This window comes from Rhinopithecus bieti, unplaced genomic scaffold (assembly GCF_001698545.2).
Source record: "Rhinopithecus bieti isolate Rb0 unplaced genomic scaffold, ASM169854v2 scaffold_35869, whole genome shotgun sequence".
Taxonomy (NCBI): Eukaryota; Metazoa; Chordata; class Mammalia; order Primates; family Cercopithecidae; genus Rhinopithecus; species Rhinopithecus bieti.
Window position 1 is genome coordinate 40,090 of NW_016815084.1, and position 5,929 is coordinate 46,018.

A 5,929-nucleotide genomic window follows, 5' to 3' on the forward strand; every position below is an offset into this window, starting at 1 on the left:
AAGGCAGGCCTGGTGGTGACAAAATCTCTAAGCATTTGCTTATCTGTAAAGGATTTTATTTCTCCTTCACTTATGAAACTTAGTTTGGCTGGATATGAAATTCTGGGTTGAAAATTCTTTTCTTTAAGAACGTTGAATATTGGCCCCCACTCTCTTCTGGCTTGTAGAGTTACTGCCGAGAGATCTGCTGTTTGTTTGATGGGCTTCCCTTTGTGGGTAACCCAACCTTTCTCTCTGGCTCGCCTTAACAGTTTTTCCTTCAACTTTGGTGAATCTGACAATTATGTGTCTTGGAGTTGCTCTTCTCGAGGAGTATCTTTGTGGCATCCTCTGTATTTCCTGAATTCAAATGTTGGCCTGCCTTAATAGGTTGGGGAAGTTCTCCTGGATGATATCCTGAAGAGTGTTTTCCAACTAACTTGGTTCCATTTTCCCGCTCATTTTCAGGCACCCCAATCAGATGTAGATTTGGTCTTTTAACATAATCCCATACTTCTTGGAGGCTTTGTTCATTTCTTTTTCCTTTTTTTTCTTTAGACTTCCCTTCTCTCTTCATTTCATTCATTTGATCCTCAATCGCTGATACTCTTTCTTCCAGTTGATCGAGTCAGTTACTGAAGCTTGTGCATTTGTCACGTATTTCTCGTGTCATGATTTTTATCTCTGTCAGTTCATTTATGGCATTCTCTGCATTGATTATTCTAGTTATCCATTCTTCCATTCTTTTTTCAAGATTTTTAGTTTCTTTATGCTGGGTACGTAATTCCTCCTTTAGCTCTGAGACATTTGATGGACTGAAGCCTTCTCTCAACTCATCAAAGTCATTCTCCATCCAGCTTTGATCCATTGCTGGTGATGCGCTGCGTTCCTTTGCAGGGGGCGATGCACTCTTATTTTTTGAATTTGCAGCTTTTCTGCCCTGCTTTTTCCCCATCTTTGTGGTTTTATCTGCCTTTGGTCTTTGGTGATGGTGACATACTGATGGGGTTTTGATGTGGGTGTCCTTCCTGTTTGTTAGTTTTCCTTCAAACAGTCAGGACCCTCAGCTGTAGGTCTGTTGGAGATTGCTTGGAGACCCTGTTTGCCTGGGTGTCAGCAGCAGAGGCTGCAGAAGATAGAGTATTGCTGAACAGGAAGTGTACCTGTCTGATTCTTGCTTTGGAAGCTTCATCTCAGGGGTGTATCCCGCCATGTGAGGTGTGGGGTGTCAGTCTGCACCTAGTGGGGGATGTCTCCCAGTTAGGTACTCAGGGATCAGGGACCCACTTGAGAAGGCACTCTGTCCATTCTCAGATCTCAATCTCTGTGTTGGGAGATCCACTGCTCTCTTCAAAGCTGTCAGGCAGGGTCGTTTGCATTTGCAGAGGTTTCTGCTGCTTTTTGTTTAGGTGTGCCGTGTCCCAGAGGTGGAGTCTACAGAGACAGGCAGGCCTCCTTGAGCTGCTGTGGGCTCCACCCAGTTTGAGCTTCCCAGTGGCTTTGTTTACCTACTTAAGCCTCAGTGATGGCGGGCTCCCTTCCCACAGCCTTGCTGCTGCCTTGCAGTTAGATCACAGACTGCTGTGCTAGCAATGAGGGAGGCTTCATGGGTGTGGGACCCTCCCGGCCACGTGTGGGATATAATCTCCTGGTGTGCCATTTGCTAAGACCTTTGGTAAAGTGCAGTATTGGGGTGGGAGTTACCCAGTTTTCCAGGTGTTGTGTGTCTCAATTCCCCTTTCTAGGAAAAGGGATTCCCTTCCTTCTTGCACTTCCCAGGTGAGGCGATGCCTCACCCTGCTTCAGCTCTTGCTGGTCAGGCTGCAGCAGCTGACCAGCACCGATTGTCCGGCACTCCCTAGTGAGAAGAACCCAGTACCTCAGTTGAAAATGCAGAAATCACCCATCTTCTGTGTCACTCGCGCTGGGAGCTGGAGACTGGAGCTGTTCCTATTGCTCTGCCCTCCCTTGGGTGCTTTTCTAAAACATATTCATCACTTCTGTGAGCCCATGCTTTTATTCATTCTCTCTATGCCTTTTCCAATGGTGCCTCAGTTTTCCCTGGCCTCTCCACACTCAACTAAATGCAAAAGAATAAAAACCAAATTGATAATTTCTTGAAGAATTCTCAGATAAATCATTATTTTCCAAACAAATAAACAAGTCAGATGATTGTACTTAACTTAGAAGTGAAATGTTATAAAAATGTTTTGATTCATTAGCAGCTTATCTGTTTCTTTCCCTTTTTTCTTTCCTATTCTTCCTTCACTCATGCAGGAATTCAGTTAATGTAAGAATCATTCCATTAGCTCTGCTACTCTGGCTGCAGGCTCTAATGTAACCAAGTGATTCTCAGTGTATGGGGGACTCCCTGTCTCCAGCATTTGGAAACCTATTCCAGGCTTCTCAGCCTGATGGGGACTTCTGGGAGAATGGCTGTTTAGGGGAAGGAAGTTCCCTGGATTCTCACTGTTAACTGTTTCTCACAAACCTCCCTGAAGTTCCTGTTGCTGGCAACAACCCTTCTCCCCTAGCCCAGTGATTAAGTCACCATGGAATTCCAAATCTAACTGCATGAGGGAAGGGGCCCTGTTTGTGAATGCTGCAAGGAAGACAACTACTCTACACTTTTATTTCTGCCTAAGCAGGATCATAAACTTTCCAACTTCCAGCCTTTCTAGCTAAGTACAGTGAGTTGGTATTCTGATGATTTGGTCAGAAGCCCATTTTGACCTAAATCAAGTCAATAACATATTCTAGCACCTTCACCATCACACTTTTATAAGGAGAACCTAATACAAAAATTAGGTAGGCATGGTGGCCCATGCCTGTAGTCCCAGCTTCTCAGGAGGCTGAGGTAGGAGGACTGCTTGAGCCTGGGAGGTCAAGGCTGCAGTGAGCCCAGATCATGCCACTCTCCTCCAACCTGGGTGACAGAGAGAGATCCTGTCTCCAAAAAAAAAAAAAAAAAAAAAAGAGAGAAGAAGAAGAACCTGACATACACTGAACTATTTTGATACAATAGTGAAGAAATTACGACACAAACTAAAACAGATGTCACATAACATTCAAAATGTGTTTACCTTTGCTTCATTCCTGGCCTCAGAATGAGGCTTTGGGAGTTGAGCTCTGTGGTCCTGTGGTGTTTGCTACATACATTACTTGAATTTTTTTTAAACCCTTTGATGGGGGGATTGGATGGGAGGCTGGAAAGCTGAGCCTTTAGGGGAAAGTAAGGGTAATTGTTTAAAGAATATTGAGATGCAGCAACTCCTTCTTCCCAAGGCTCATGATGGGGTGGGTATTAACAGCAAGGGATCATGCCTTTCCAAAGAAATCTCTTTACAAATCTCTTCAAAATGGGGTATGTCCCTTTCCATACCCTGATTCCTTTTTTATGTTCTCAAACTAGGTGGGAGGTTTTAAAGTCATGGAACAGATTTTAAACATTTTCTTTAAATATTTGCATATGATGACCTGGCTTTGTAATTTCACATTTATAATATCTTATGCCTTCATCAAAACTTCAATTTAAACATCCTGTTTTACATATAAATTAAAAAATAGAATTACAGGGAAATAAAGGCAAATACACAAACACAGGAGGAGATTCTAACACATTTTTTTAAAAAAGACACCAAGTAGACAACATCAATAAATATATATCAAGTATTTAGAAATAAACCTAACGAAATATGCACAAATTTTTCATAGGAAAAGTTAAAATCTGTATTGAAAGATAAAGAACAAAAGGCAAATGTAAACAAATGTTTATGTTTCTGGATGAGAAAACAGCACTGTAAAGATGTCAATTATCCCCTAAATTAGCCTACAAATTCAATGCAATCCCAACTGAAATTTCAGCAGGATTTTCAGGAAACTGTTCTAAACTGGCAAAGGAAAAGTCAAGGCACTCAAAAGCTTAAACAATTTTAAAAGAGAACACAGGTATGTGTGTGTGAGAAAGGTTTGCTTGCCCTGTTAGCCAAAAGGTATTGAAGGTTCTAGAATTCAAAACAATGTGATGTCATCACTGGAGAAGAGAAATAAACCATGAAATGGAGTAGAGGGCCCAGACACGGATCCATACTCATGTGGGACCCAGTGGACAGTAGAGGAGGCATCCAAGCTCAGTAAGGAAAGGAGCAACTATTCAGAAGAAAGGCTGGGAAAACTGGAACACCTTTTGGGAAAAAATAAAATTAGATCACAACCTTATATAACTAGAAAAATAGATTTTAGATCACTGAAAGCAAATATAACTTTTAAATGATTAGAAAAGTATGTAGAAATGTATTTCTGTGATTTGGAGATGGGTGAACTTCCTAAACAAGGTATAAAAACTAAAACTGCAAAGGAAAAGATCAATATATTTGGTAATATTAAAATTTAAAACTTCTGTGTAACAAAGGATACTGTAAACAGGCTTAAAGGACAAGTGGCAGTCCATGATAGCACATTTGCAACAAATAACAAGTGAAGGATTCACTTTCAAATATACAAATAGATCTCACAAATGTAAAGAAAAGGCAGTATAGAAATATGGCCAAAAGAGAGGAGCAGGCAATTCACAGAAGAGGAAACCAAAACAGTAAATAAAAACGTAAAAGATCCTCAAACTCCTAGTAACTATGAAGAATAAAATTAAAACTAATTTATGTCTTTTTTTTTTTACTAATTGGAGTGACAAAACTTTAAAACATTGTTATTACAAATGTTGGAAAAACATGGCAGCTATGGACTACCTATTTATACAGTATTTTTGGAAAACAATTTGATGTCAATGATCATTTTAAATGTTCCTACCCTTCAATCCTCAGCAAGAATCATCCATTCCAAAAGTTTCTATTTACTTTCTTGTCCAAACCAGGACATTCCTTGAAAAATTGCAGTCTTTGCTATCTCAATTTCTGTGACATACTTCAGGCCCATGGAACTTTCAACATTCTTCCTTACCAGCCCCCACCCTGGCCCAGGGCCTTGGAAAGCAGAGGACTGTCTCTGGACTTCCTTTACCCCACACGCAAAACACTTTTGTCTGCAGGACTGCTGCACCCTAATAGCTTAGAGACTACTCCTGTTGTTTGCTGCTTGGAAGGATAGCCCGAGTTCTCTCACTCAGGCCCTAAACATTAAGGGGAATTATATCTGGTCATTAGTTACCCCAGCTCTAGACTAAGCACAAACAGGGCACTTACACCACTGCCACTCTACATCTCCACTCCAAATTTTTCTCTCTCCCCAGCTCATAGGAATTTTCTAGTCTGTTTATTGTCTTGTGTTTTTTTTCTGGTTTCTTTTTGTGTGTGTATCCAAGGCCTGGACCATGCCTCTTGAATTTAGAGGCTAAAAATGTGATACTTTATTCACTGAATTATCCCAACCACTCTCTTACAGGGTGTGGTGGTTTTAAAATACGTTCATAATTTAATTGACATCCCTCCCTTCAAGTGGTAGAACCAAATTTATCTCCCTTTGAGTGTGGACTGGACTTAGTATCTTCTAATGACTAGAATAGAGTGGAAGTGACACTATGCACTTGGGAGATGTTATAGTCTGTTTCACTCTGCTATAACAGAACACCTGAGACTGGGTAATTTATAAAGAACAGAAATTTATTTCTCACAGCTCTGGATGCCTGGAAGATCAAGGCACTGGCAGATTTGGTGTCTGGTAAGAGCCTGGTCTCTGCTTCAAAGATGGTGCCTTGAACACTACATCCTCTTTGGAGGATGTAGTGTTATTCCTTACACAGCAGAAGTGTGGAAGAGACAGAACCCATTTCCACAAGCCCTTTTTATAGCAGCATTAATTCCTTCATGAGGGTGTGGCCTTCATGACCCAATTCCTCTTAAAAGGCCCCACCTACCAACACTATTGCATTGGGGATTAAGTTTCTAACATGTGAATTTTGAAACACACTTTCTTTCTTTTTTTTTTTTTTTTTTTT